Below are 12,940 nucleotides of genomic sequence, written 5' to 3' on the forward strand. Positions count from 1 at the left end.
GGGGGGGGGGCTTCCAAAGAGAGAGAAACGCAGGGAGGGAAGGAGAGAGAGAAGACAAAGGCAAAAAAGGGCCTTTCAGGAAAATGGGATACAGATTAGCTTGAGGAAAGGGTGTTTGATTGAGTGCAAGAAAAGAAAAATCCAGATAAAACCAAGGCCAGTAAGAGACCAGGCTGGAGCGAGCAAGGTGCCTAGAGCATGTGATTTGAAGATGTTCTCTATAGTTCGTGAAGTGTAGAGGCCTTGGATATTGTAGGCAATTCATTTGCTTCATGCTAGAGCTTTTGTGAGAAAAATAAAACAAACAAAAAACCTCTTTGGAGTAAGGAGGAGTCACGGAGGAGTTACCATATTGGATCTGTGTTGTAGAAAGAGTGATGTGTGGAGTGCGGCATTGACCTGGAAGAGACTGAAACTAGGGTGAGAAAGACATGTTAGCCAGGCATGGTGTGCACACCTGTAATCCCAGCACTGGGAGGCTGAGGCAGGAGGATTGCTACAAGTTCGAGGTCAGCCTGGGCTACATAGTGAGTTCAGGGGCAGCCTGAACTATACAGCGAGATCCTCTCTCAAAAAACCAGAACCAACCAAACAAAAAAGACATGTTAAAGAATGATTAAAATATGGCTGGTTGTGGTAGTACATGGCTGTAATCTCAGCATCTGGGAGGCTGAGGCAGGATGATCACTGGAAGTCTGAGGCCAGCCTGGACTACAAAGTGAGTTTAAAGCCAGCCTGAACTGCATAGGGAAATCTGTCTCAAGAATGGAGAAGATCTGTACATAGGAGTAGGGCTAAGCTCCATCTCTCACACAGTCAGTTGGAAGTCTGTCAGTTTTGTCTCACTGATAGCTGTCATCACTACCCCCTCTGCTAGCCCCTTACCTTCCCCTGTCTGCATTCTACAACAATCTGCCTCCACTCTTGCCAGCCAAGTGACCAATATATAGATCTCATCATGTTGCTTCCTTGCTCAAAGTTCTTCATGGAACTCACAAGGAAAACTGCTCAGCAGATAAGATCGTTTATGATCTGCTTTCTTTCCTAGTCTTTCCCTCACCCTTGCTCTCAATCTCTAGTCCAGCAATATCATCTCATAGGTTCCCAACTGCAGCATATTCTCCCTTCCTGTCGTGTCTTTGCCTGTGTTGTTCTTTCTACCAAAAGTGCCTCTTCCTCTGGCCCATCAGGAATTTCCTTACGCAGCCTTTAAGCCAGCACTGGCTCTCTGAGCTATCGAATATCTACGGTAATGGAAGCATTTATCTTCTTAATCGCCAGTGGAGCTCTCAGGTTCTTCTGTAACCATGCCCCTCTGGTCTGACATTCTTCGGCAAGCTTTTGACCCAAGTGAAGACAAGAAAGCCAAACTCTGGGATTTTTTTTTTTAAACTAGGAACGCTGCTTTTTTAAAAAATAAAACTAAAAACAGAAAAAGAGAAAGAAAGAAAGAAAGAAAGAAAGAAAGAAAGAAAGAGAAAAAGAGACAAAGAGAGAGAAAACTGCAAGATGGCAAAATAAAAAGTGAGGTGTGATGAGATCATGGGGGATTCCTACCAGTTTTCAGTCCCTGATTGTCACTATTCCTTCCTTGGATTCCATCTTTTTCAGGGCTGGGGATTTAGCTCAGTGGCAGAGCGCCTGCCTGGCAAGTGCAAGGTCCTGAGCTCGATTCCCGGTGCCCACAAAAAAAAATCTTTTTCTTCCCCTCAAACACAGAGCTCCTCCTAACCGATGTGCTTCAAGTGGCTACAGGATGCCAAGACAGATATCCCTGCTGGAAACCTCCAATGGCAAGCATCCTTGTCTACTGATTTCAGTTACATTTAACAAACAGTCTGATCTAGTAATCAGAAAGAAAATTGGGAAGCACTAACCTGAGCTAGAACAGTGGCTCTCTTTTTTTTTTTTTTTTTTTTTTTTTTTTTTTTAGAACAGTGACTCTCAACCAGTTTTGCTCCCTTGGGGAACATTTCATAGTGTTTGGAGACATTTCTGTTTGTCATTCTTCGGGGGTACACACAGTGGGTAAAGACCATTGGTGCTGCTAAACATTCACAGGACCCTAAAATATACTACAACCACTCCTGGCCCTCAGCAAATAATTTTTCAGTTGAAAGTGTCAGTGATGTCATTTTTTAGAAACCCTGAGCTAGAGTTACCCAAACTATTATGGTAAAAGTGAACAGATGGTAAGAGATTTTTGGCAGGGGCTACAAATGTCAGTGCCCAGTACTTCCATACCCAAATTAAGCTACCACCATGCACGTGGAAAAATAGGTACAGTACTTCCCAATCAGCTCAAGCCAAGCCCAAGAAATTTCGAGAGGACCATTTTGAAAAAAAGTGATAGGTGTCCATTACAATTTTAGAGAGATGAAACCTAGAACTGATTCTCATCTGAAAAATCCCAAGAGACCAAAGCTGCCTCTGGGAAGGAAATACACACAGGGCTGATTGGGAATAGTTCATACTTCATACATGTACTGAAGGTACATGTATGATCTTACCGGCCAAGGAAGATCCCTGTAATTCAGCCAGCCTGGGCATCCTAAGACAGGCTTTGGCTTGGAGTGGAGCACAGTGATTCAGGTTGATTCCCAGCAGGACGGAGTGAGGATTAGGGGAGTCCTGTCCAGCAAGACTACTTGGCATGAATGAGATTGTTACTGGATGCAGGTTTCCATGGAGATTCTTTCCAGAGTCTCAGTGTCTTGAACAAAGAATTGGACAGGACAAACAGAAAAGGTAGTGAAGGCGTACATTTATTTGTTTGTTTGTTTTTCTGTTTTTCTTCTGGTACCAGGAATCGAACTCACGACCTTGTACTTGCGAGGCAGGCGCTTTTTGCCACTGAGCTAAATCCCCAGCCCCAGGTGTACATTTATTGAAGGTGGAAAAGAGGTGTAGTGTACTGTGTGAGAGCAGGTGGGTGAACAGACTCACAGTGCCCCCAGGATTAGGGTCTTTTGTATCCCAAATTTGGATTGGCTTCAACTTTATGCACAAAGGGCACTGGTACAGTTGTCCTACCAAAAACTTACTGGGTGTTCCACCAGACTTAGTGTCCTGTGGAAAGCCTTGCTTGGCTTTCCACCAGAGGCACATGAAGGATTGAAACCAGCACTTTTCCAACTGGTCCCAAAAACAGTGCCAGATTCAAAGGAGAGATTGAAAATGCTTTCTGATTGGTTCCCTGCTCAGTGCTCAGAGTGGAGGAGTCGTTTTGTGTCCTGTGCTAGCATAGATCCTCTGGATTTTTATGACGTTTGATGCAGTCCATCCATTTACTTGTCCCAGCCCTAATCTCTTACCTCACAATGACCACAAACTACGGATGGTCTTGGAGAACCAGAGGATGAGGTGTGATCATAAGTGACCAGCCAGACGATAGGTCACTGAGCTGAGAGACCACATGAGGGTTCTGGTGAGGACTGCCCCGTGTCACTTGCAGAGCACCGGACAAGAGAAGGCCCTGGTTCACACCTCACAACACTCAGGGGCAGTGTCACCAGGTTAAAACTGCTCCAGTCCAGAAAGATCTTTTCTGGTTTTGTCTTCCCCAGCTCTGGAGAGACCCAAAATGAAAAGCATCAGGGAAAAGATAGAACAGACTGAAGGAGTGGGCAGGAATTTTTGAGCTGTACAAGCCTGGGATTTTTGATATGGTATTTAACAGGATTAGGAATGCTAGGGATTGAACCTGGGACCTTTGTACTGAGCTATATCCCCAGCTCTTTTCAAACTTTTTAGTTTTATTTTTGTTTTTTGAGGTTGTTTTGCTTTGTTTTGTTGAGACAGAGTCTTGCTATATACTCCAGGTAGACTTTGAACTCATTGAGTAACCCAAGCTGGCCTTGAACTTGCAGCCACCATCCTGGCTCAGCCTTCCAGGTCCTGGGGTTATAGATAGATGTGTACCACCACATCCAGCTTAAAACTTTGTATTTTGAGACAGGGTCTCACTGAGTTTCTATATTGCCCAGTTTGGGCTCAAACTTGTGATCCTCCTGCCACTGACTCTGACAGCACTGGGATTACAACCACATGCCACCAACCCACAGCTCAGGATTATTTTTCAAGGAGGAGACCATTTGTTTATCACTGGATTGTGACTGGAGAACGTTTAAATTACACAATAAGGCTGGAAAAGCTAAAGGCTTTGTCTAAGGTTTGTGTTCTAGGAGCAGAAATGGGTCCCCATGTTATGACAACATTCAGCAAGATAGCACTCACAAGAGACTGGATGTAGCAATGAACAGATTTATTGAAGCTGGTGACTAACAGTCTCCAGCAAGGAGTCACAGAAAATGACGGCCCAATCTGGACTTTTGCTTCCAGTTCAAATACCCTTTTGGTTTCCATAGCAACCACATTCCAAAGGTGTCTATCAAAAGGTCACAAGATTTACACTTCCCAGGTGTTTGTTAGGCAGGATGCAGTTAATCTTAGCTTACTCACAAGTTGGTTTTATCTATTGGTTCCTCTAGATAAAAGACTTGTTCCTCCTCTCAGGGTTTTATGGTTAGCTAAAAGAGAGGGGTGAGGAGTGAGTTCATCTAAAGTTTAAGTAACCTTTTAAAATGGAGTTACAAAAAGAAAATGGAGTCTCTCTTGCCCTATCATTCCCCCCTCAAGGACATATTTTCCTTTCTTAGGACATATATAGTCTTTCATATGATGGCGGCCCACTTTCTGTATCATATTCTGTGGCTTCCTTGAGAACCATCATTTATACCTGATCTACTGTGGCCTATAATGTATTTTTTATCCATCTTATAAGACAGGGTCCAAAAGTTAGAAGGGCCATTATTATCAGAACAGGCTCAGCTAAACTAATAATCAGAGAAGTCAACCAAGGATTCCAATTACACAGTTGCTCGTACCATCCTTGATTGTTGTTTTTTTCTCTTTCTTTTGCTTCCCTGTCTAACTTGTCACGTGTTTCTATGATAACTCCTGAGCTATTTGCATAGATGCAGCATTCTTCTCTCAGGGTGACACAAAGCCCCCCCTGTTCCATAAAAAGCAAGTTGAATCATCTTCTATTCTGTAATACCACTTCTGCTAGTAATTCTGTAATTAATTTGGTCATGTAGTTGTCTGACCACATTTTGGACCTCCACCACACTTTGTTCTACACTGTGGGTTAATCTAGTAAGCTTTTGGAAACCCATTTCTAAGTGGGCTACAGTACCAGCACCTAACTTGAGGCACCCTGCTATGCTTATCCCAGCCAGTATCTGTAAAAGCATCCTGTCTTGACCATATCTGTTGGTTTGGGAACAGATGCCAGGTTCCAGGGCCCCCTTGTATAGTTGTTAACCAAGGGATAAGCATAACCAAAAGGCAGGGGCCAGTCTGTGTGAATTTCTGTCTATAGTCAAGACACTTAAATAATCCATTAGTGCAGAATAACCAGGATCCCTGTAAGTGGAGTTTGGGGCACAGTTTGGCTGCAAGCAACCTGGTTCTGTCCTTTCCCCACACAAAATCCTTGTCCTTGTCCAGTTTCTACCATAAAAAGGAGAAGAGGTTTTTCCTCCTCTGGGGTGCAGACTGTCTGACTAGGGGTAATCTCCATTATGGAAGCTATCGCCTCATAGAAGTGTGGACTTGGTCTTATACACATCCAACAGCTCCCAGCTAAGGTAGGATTAGACTCATTGAGAAGATGATGAGTTTCATAAAGTATCTGGTAAATACCTAATTGGGCACTCACTCTATCCACATTAGCTTGCACAGCTTCTTGGGAAGGAAGGTTACCTTTTGGGGTGACAGACAAGACCTTTAGGCTGGGCCTGTCAGACTGGTGTAGCTCACAGGAGAGGGAAAGTGAATAACTGGTTTTCTGGGGGCTATCTCTGTTTGTGTTATATAGATGACAATCTCTGGGTCCTTTCATCCTCTTAACCTTTGCACATGCATTCAAACTCCCCAAGTGAGCCCTGTTGCCAAAACAGGATCATTAATGTCCTTTAGGATTATCTTAATTTGTAAACAGAAGCTGAGTATCTGGTGTTGCAGCCAGCCCTCTTTTCCCTATATACCTGGACATACTTGTCATCTTGGGCCCACCAATGAGTTAGGGGATTTGGATCATCTGTCCTGACTTGAGGTAAATGTCCATTACACTGTCCTGGCCATAGTCCTATGGCCTCACAACCCCAGTAGGGACAGTATGCTTCCCTTTCATTATTACATCTTCCCCCTTTTGTTTTTGGGCACATACATAGCCCCCAAGTTACTAAGTCCATATCAGCACAGTCCCTGTCAATTGCTTTTTTCTGGACTTCACAAGGACAGAAGGAGTGTTTTTTTGGAGGGGATCAGCCTTGTCCTGCCCCAGTAGGGGTTCCAAAACTTACATATGGGAATTGTGAATACAACATTTTGCTGGTCGCATGGAATACATAGTGAGAACAGAGTCCAATTGTGGACACACAATGGTATAATTACAAAAGTGTTCCCTAAGTCCATCAAGGGTATTTGTGCTTGTTTGCAGCTTGGCTCTGTCTAAGCTAGGAAAGACAGCAAAAGAACTGGTATCAAGACAACTGGGGGAGGGGTCATCATTTTGGCTGGATTGCAGCCAATTTCTGTTGTACTCTTTGAAAGTGACATGGCAAGAAGAGCTCTGGTGGAGACAGAGGAAATGTGTCCTGTTTTTCAGGAGTCCACTTCTTGACCATAGTGTGATGACTCCACCGCATGCAACCTGCAAGTTTTAAAGCAGTGGGTGGGGTTAAGATGATATCATTAGGCCTCACCCACTTTGGTTAGAGTGGTTCCTCCTTCCAAGTCTTAATTAACACTTTGTCTCCTGGTTCATAGGAATGAACAGGAGAACAAATTGGGATGGAGTGTTGCTGCAACACAACCCGCTGAAGCCCCTTTAAAGTCTTTTGTAAGGCTTTCATTTGTTGGTGCAAATCCAAAGTCTCTCATAGCCCTTTTAGGACTCGCAAAAGTGCGGGAGGCCTCCCAAGCATAATTTCAAATGGAGTGAGCCCTCCCAAGCATAATTTCAAATGGAGTGAGCCCATCTTGCATTGGGATTGCAAGAGGGCCATAGGAAGCATAGTCACGCAGTTTGCCCCAGTCTTTTGGCAAAACTTGGCTGTGGTGGCCTTTAAAGTTTAATTCTGTCTTTACCTGGCCAGAACTCTGAAGCCAGTAGTAAGTGTATAGCTTCCTTTTTATTCCTAAGGCTGTGGAAAGGCTCTGGACCACTCAACCGCAAAAGCAGGTCCATTATCTGAACCTATTGTGGTGGGGAGCCTGTACTGGGGAGTAATCAGCCTCATCAAGGCTTTTACCACCTCTCTAGATGTCTCAGTTCTTGTGGGGATGGCCTCCATCCAACCCAAGTAGGTGCAAATGAGGACCAACAAATATTTCTTGTTTCAACTAGTAGGTTTGATTTCTTTTGTTTGTTTGTTTGTTTTTCCAGTACTGGGAATCAAACTCATGACCTTGCACTTGCCAGGCATGCGCTGTGCCACTGAGCTAAATCCCCAGCCGCTAGTAGGTTTGATTTCTGTAAAGTCTACCTCAACATCCTCAAAGGGCAGTGTTGCCTTTGAACTCGAGGCTGTTGCTGTGGGTGAGAAACTGGATCATTGTGAGCACAAGCTGCACATGTGCCAGCCACAGAGGCACACAAAGTCCAAAGTCTAGAAATAAAGATGTGGTGGCTAAGAAGCTCTGTCTTTCCTAAAGGGGTATGGCTCTGTAGTTCTCGCCTCAGGGAGGAACACCTTTTCTCTGGTAAAATTTGCCATATGTTTTATTCTGCGGCCCCTTCTGATTGAGCCCATTTTAGCACTGCATCTGAGTACTTAAATGGTTTGAGATGCATGGCCATTAAGGCTTGAGCTATAAAAAAAAAAAGGCTTGAGCTATAGGAAGTGATTCTCCAATGGTGGCATGTTTGGCTGCCAAGACAGACACCCAATTTCCTCGGGCCTCCACTGAATTGCCCCTCTGATGGCCCAGGCAATAAATCACAGCAACCTTAGTGGGTAGCCAAACAGCCTGTAACAAGTTCAGTATTTTTTTGGGAATTTTTAATATCTTTGCCTCCCATAGTTAGGAGGCCCCTTTCCTGGTAGATGGCTCCATGCACATGTAAAATAGCAAAGGCATAGTGGGAAGTGTTATAAACATTACCCACTTGGCTTTTCCTACCCTCAAGGCCCAAGTGAGAGTGATCAGTTCAGCTTTTTGTGCTGCTGTTCCAGGAGGCATAGCCTCTAACTAAACAGTCTGTTTGATGGTGATGACCTCTGCTCCCACGCTGTGAACCCTATCGATTACCATGCTGTTTCCATCTGAGAACAGGGTCAGGTTGGGGTTCTGCAGGGGTGTATCCTATAGATCTGGTCTGGCAGAGTAGACTGTCTTGATCACTTCCATAAAATTGTCCTCAGGCGATTCCAGGGACATTGGCAAAAAGAGAGGCAGGGTTGAGGGCCTGTATGGTCTTAACAGTGAGTTGAGGATCATCCAAGAGCATACCTTGATACTGGGCGAGCCTAGTACCTGACAGCCACTTTCCTCATGTCTTCTTAGCAAAGTCTCTACTTCATGGGGAACAAACACATCTAATCTTTGTCCCAAAGTCAGTTTATCAGCTTCTTTTACAGCTCCTTAGTATGATGGTGGCTGCTGTGGCCCACAGACAAGATGGGGCATTCTTAAATCCCTAAGGGAGCCTTGTCCAAGTTAGTTGACACTTTCATCCCCCCTCTTGATCCTTCCCTTCAAAGGCAAACAATTCCTGGGATACAACAGACAAAGGAACACAGAAGAAGGTATCTTTCAAATCCAACACAATGTACCAAGTCCAGGTAGGAGGCAGTAAACTAAGCAAGGTGTAAGGGCTGGGTACAGTAGGGTGAAGGGTTACAACCAGAGCATTTACCATCCGCAAGTACAGGATTGAGTGATACTCATTTGTCCCAGGCTTGCGAGCCAGCAAGAGAGGAGTAGTCCAAGGAGACTGACATTCTCTTAGTATGCCAGCTTCAAGCAGTCTCTGAATATGGGGTTTAATTCCTTTGCTAGCTTCCATAGTGTTATGGTTTGTGTCTAAATATCTCCTCAAAGCCTCACACAGTCATGGGGCAGGCTTCTAGTGTGTATGATTGATCCATGGTCCAATGCTGGGATTGTGGGTATGAGTGCTACACCCAACCTGGGGCACGTTGTTTGCATACAGTGTAAGCGGGGAGCGAGGTTGCGTGCTCCTGCTCTTTCGTTTTGCTCTTGTTGCTTTTGCTGTATTCTACCACCATGAACTGTTGCCTTCTGCCATGTGCCACCTGCCTTGGAGCCAGCCAAGTATGGACTGAAACCTCTACAAACTGTGAGCTAAATAAACCTTTCCTTCCTTAATTCTGGGTATCAGGTATTTTGTCTTAACAACAAGAGAAAAGTAACTAAGACACTTAGACATTGGGTACTGCCTCAGGCTGACAGGCTTTGCATGTCCTACTAACTCTACTATCACCGGGGGCACATGAATTGCCAGACCAAGGGGATTGTCCTCTGCCCAAATCTTTGGAAAATGCTGGCTCCAAGGAAGGAGATCGGATTCCTCTACATCGATGGAATCTAGGAGGTGATATTACTCCTGCATGGGTAGAGTGATGGTCAAAACATGAACCTCAAGGGAGGATTGTCTTCCCATGGTTAAAACAGTCTCCTGGTGAGAGCAAGAAATACAATCAGGCATAAGCAAAAAGGAATGACTATGTGTCACCCAAGCTGAACCTGTCATGGCTCACAAAAAGAATAGGTTGAAGGCTGACCTGTCGCTCCTTCAACATGTACTTTTTTACTTAAAAGTGGAGCTACCGGCTGAGTAACTACTGACAAATCTGCACCAGTATCTACTAAAAACTTGACAGGCTTTCCCCCTACACTGGAGGGTAACATGTGTTCCTGGGGGCTGAGAGACAGAGACCCATGACCTCATCAGTCTGAAACTTCCTCTGATTCCATCACAAACAGTTCCTTTTTTTCTCTTCTTTCCTTTTCCAGCAGCTTTGGACATTCCCATTTGAAATGCCCCTTTTCCTTGCAAGAGGCACACTGGTCAGGACCTAGGGGACTGTGACAAACTCCTCCCTGTTTGCCTTTCTCCCTTGCTCCTGACTGGGTCTCCTTTCTGTAAGCCTCATCTTTTTATTTTCTTGCTTAAGTTTCCACTCTGCACCCTCTGTATTAGGAAACACCTTTTTAGGCAGTCCCTACCAACTGAGACAAATTCATCCCTGCAAAACCCTCCAGTCTCTCTAGTTTGTGGTGTATATCAGGGGCTGACTGGGCAACAAAGGCCATGTTCATGGTGTGAGTATTCTTGAGTGCCTCTGGATTGAACAAGGTGTACATCCGGTGAGCTTCCATGAGGCACTTAAGAAGTGCAGTGGGGCTTTCAGATGATCCCTGATACATCTCCGTTACCTTATGTAGGTTAGTAAGGCAGCAAGCAGCAGAAGGAAACCTTTTTGTCAGAGCCCGATGAGGTTCCTTTAAGGCATTTAGTCCCTCCTCAGTGTTGTAATCCCAGTTAGGGGTGTCTTTCAGCAGGATGTGAGCCACCGCTGCTGCCTTGTCTTTTTCAGTTCCTCTAGCATCTAATCTCAGTTCTTCCTCAGCCGCCTTTTGAATTCTGTCCCTTTCCTCTGATGTAAATAGGGTTAGCATGATCTGCTGACAATCATACCAAGTGCCATGGTGAGTCTTAAATACAGAATCAAACAATGTAATCAAAGTTGGAGGCTGTTCTGAAAAAGGGGGATTGTGCATTCTCTAATTACATAGTAGTAGACTGAGGGTTCCCTCCTGGCCCAATCACAGTAGCCTGCCAAAGAGGCAAAACACGGACCAGACCTGAGGAGGAAATCTCCTAGTCTGGGTCAGCTATCAGACTGGGAGAGGGCTGCCTGGCAATGAGAAAAACAGGGAACCACGGGGCCAGTGCCGGGGCAGTGTCTCTTACTCAGCACCAAGGAGGAATCAGCCGGTGAGGGAGGGCACACACTGGGGGCAACAGGAGAGTCAGGATAGGGCAGCAAAATTGGAAGGCATGAAGCGGGATCATCTTCCTTGGGTGCTGAGGGCAAAACAGGGGGCTTTTGCTTTGGGGACCTTTCTTTGATTACCAAAACTCAGTCAGGAAACCCACAAACACACATTTTAAGCCACTGAGGCAACATCTGAACTACATGCAGCCAGGAATCTATATAAGGAACATAACCCAAATGCCCAGGTTTCCAGGTAACAATATCCCATACCCTGCTGGCTATGTGAGGGTTGATTGTCTCCTCTGGTGGCTAGCCCACATCAAAAGAGGGCCATTTGAGTTCATATAATGTGCAAAGCTTTTCCTTTTTCATCTTCACCCCATAATCCCTCCTAAATTTATCAAAGTTCTTGATCATATACTCCAGCACAGTCAGCTTGCTACCGGATGTACCCATAGCAATTGGTTAGAGCATTTGTCTGCTCAGCCCACAACACAAGGAAGAAGCTGAGGCCGACAGATGTTCAAAGCAATAGCTGTAGTTGTGGCAATGTGCAGCAGCTAGGCTGGATCTGGATCTCTCTGAGCCTCTAGATGGATGACAGAGCGAGGCAGGAAGGGCAGAAGCAAGACCACGGCCAGTCCTCTGATCCAGATGATGAATTCAGGCGCAATCTGAATGCTCAAGCACATTTGGGGAACACAGAACAGACAATCAAACAAATCAAACTATTCCCAGGAGCTATCAATCACCTCCAACCATTAATTTGAAGAACTTTGGACGCCAGAACTGACCAAATCCAAAACAAAACAAGTTCAAAGACAAACTGATTCAACTCGGAGACAAAACTCAAACCAAATTCTCAGCCACACCGAGACCAAGTAACTGCCATGTCTGGAAGCCTGGGCCCATCAAATTGTCAGTCTGGAAAGAAAAAAACAAGTCCCTGGATGAGCCCAAAGACAAACAAAGGAATACAATTGTGAATCTTACCCAGGTTGGAGAGTGCAGCTTGACTGTCCTGTCGTCGCAGCTGTGATGTTCTGCTCCACAGTCGTCCTCAGGTGGCCAGCTGAAATCGGGGGAGTGCCACCCAAAGAGTGAGCAAGGAGGCCGGGAGGCATAGGGCTTCCTCAAATGAGGGTTCTCCCCGTGAGACAATCTTGCTGGGGCCCCCAGAATGTTATGGCAAAATTCAGCAAGATAGCACTCACAAGAGACCGGATGTAGGATCAAACAGAGCTTTATTGAAGCCGGTGACTGACAGTCTCCAGCAAGGAGCCACAGAAAATGTCCGCACGATCTGGACTTTGCTTCCAGTTCAAATAACCTCTTGGTTTCCATAGCAACCACATTCCAAGGGTGTCTATCAAAAGGTCACAAGATTTGCACTTCCCAGGTGTTTGCTAGGCAGGATGCAGTTAATCTCAGCTTACTCACAAGTTGGTTTTATCTATTGGTTCCTCTAGATAAAAGACTTGTTCCTCCTCTCAGGGTTTTATGCTTAGCTGAAAGGTAGGAGTGAGGAGTGAGTTCATCTAAAGTTTAAGTAACCTTTTAAAATGGAGTTACAAAAAAAAAAATGGAGTCTCTCTTGCCCTATCACTCAGAGATTTTCAAAACCTCATGAGAAAACATTGCCCACCTCACCCTCCCCAAGCCTAGTATGATGACACACATCTGCAGTCCCGGCACTCAGGAAGCTGAGGCAGGATGATCAAATGCCGATTTCAAAATGTCTCAGTGTCAATTTTTTAATGTATTTTTTGACCAGGCCCAGTGGTGTGTGCCTGTAATCCCAGCAACTCAAGAAGTTGTGGCAGGACTGATATAGGACCTCGAAATGATATAAGGAAAATATTATAACTCCCAACCTACTAGATGTCAGGTAGGCTGAGTTTGTGTTC

At 45.1% G+C, this 12,940-nt stretch overlaps 1 protein-coding gene across 2 annotated transcripts in view; it reads right to left on the reverse strand.

Moving 5' to 3' along the window:
• The window catches only part of Fam73a (family with sequence similarity 73, member A), a gene marked incomplete at its 3' end in the record, with an annotated part of 84,704 nt that extends 72,395 nt beyond the window's left edge, over positions 1 to 12,309 (reverse strand). For both annotated transcript variants that reach the window (XM_005385215.2, XM_005385214.2), the window contains 1 exon segment: positions 12,027 to 12,309.
• Between the last annotated feature and the right edge of the window lie 631 nt (positions 12,310 to 12,940).

Source organism: Chinchilla lanigera, unplaced genomic scaffold (assembly GCF_000276665.1).
Source record: "Chinchilla lanigera isolate Chin_1 unplaced genomic scaffold, ChiLan1.0 scaffold00022, whole genome shotgun sequence".
In the NCBI taxonomy this organism is placed as follows: Eukaryota; Metazoa; Chordata; class Mammalia; order Rodentia; family Chinchillidae; genus Chinchilla; species Chinchilla lanigera.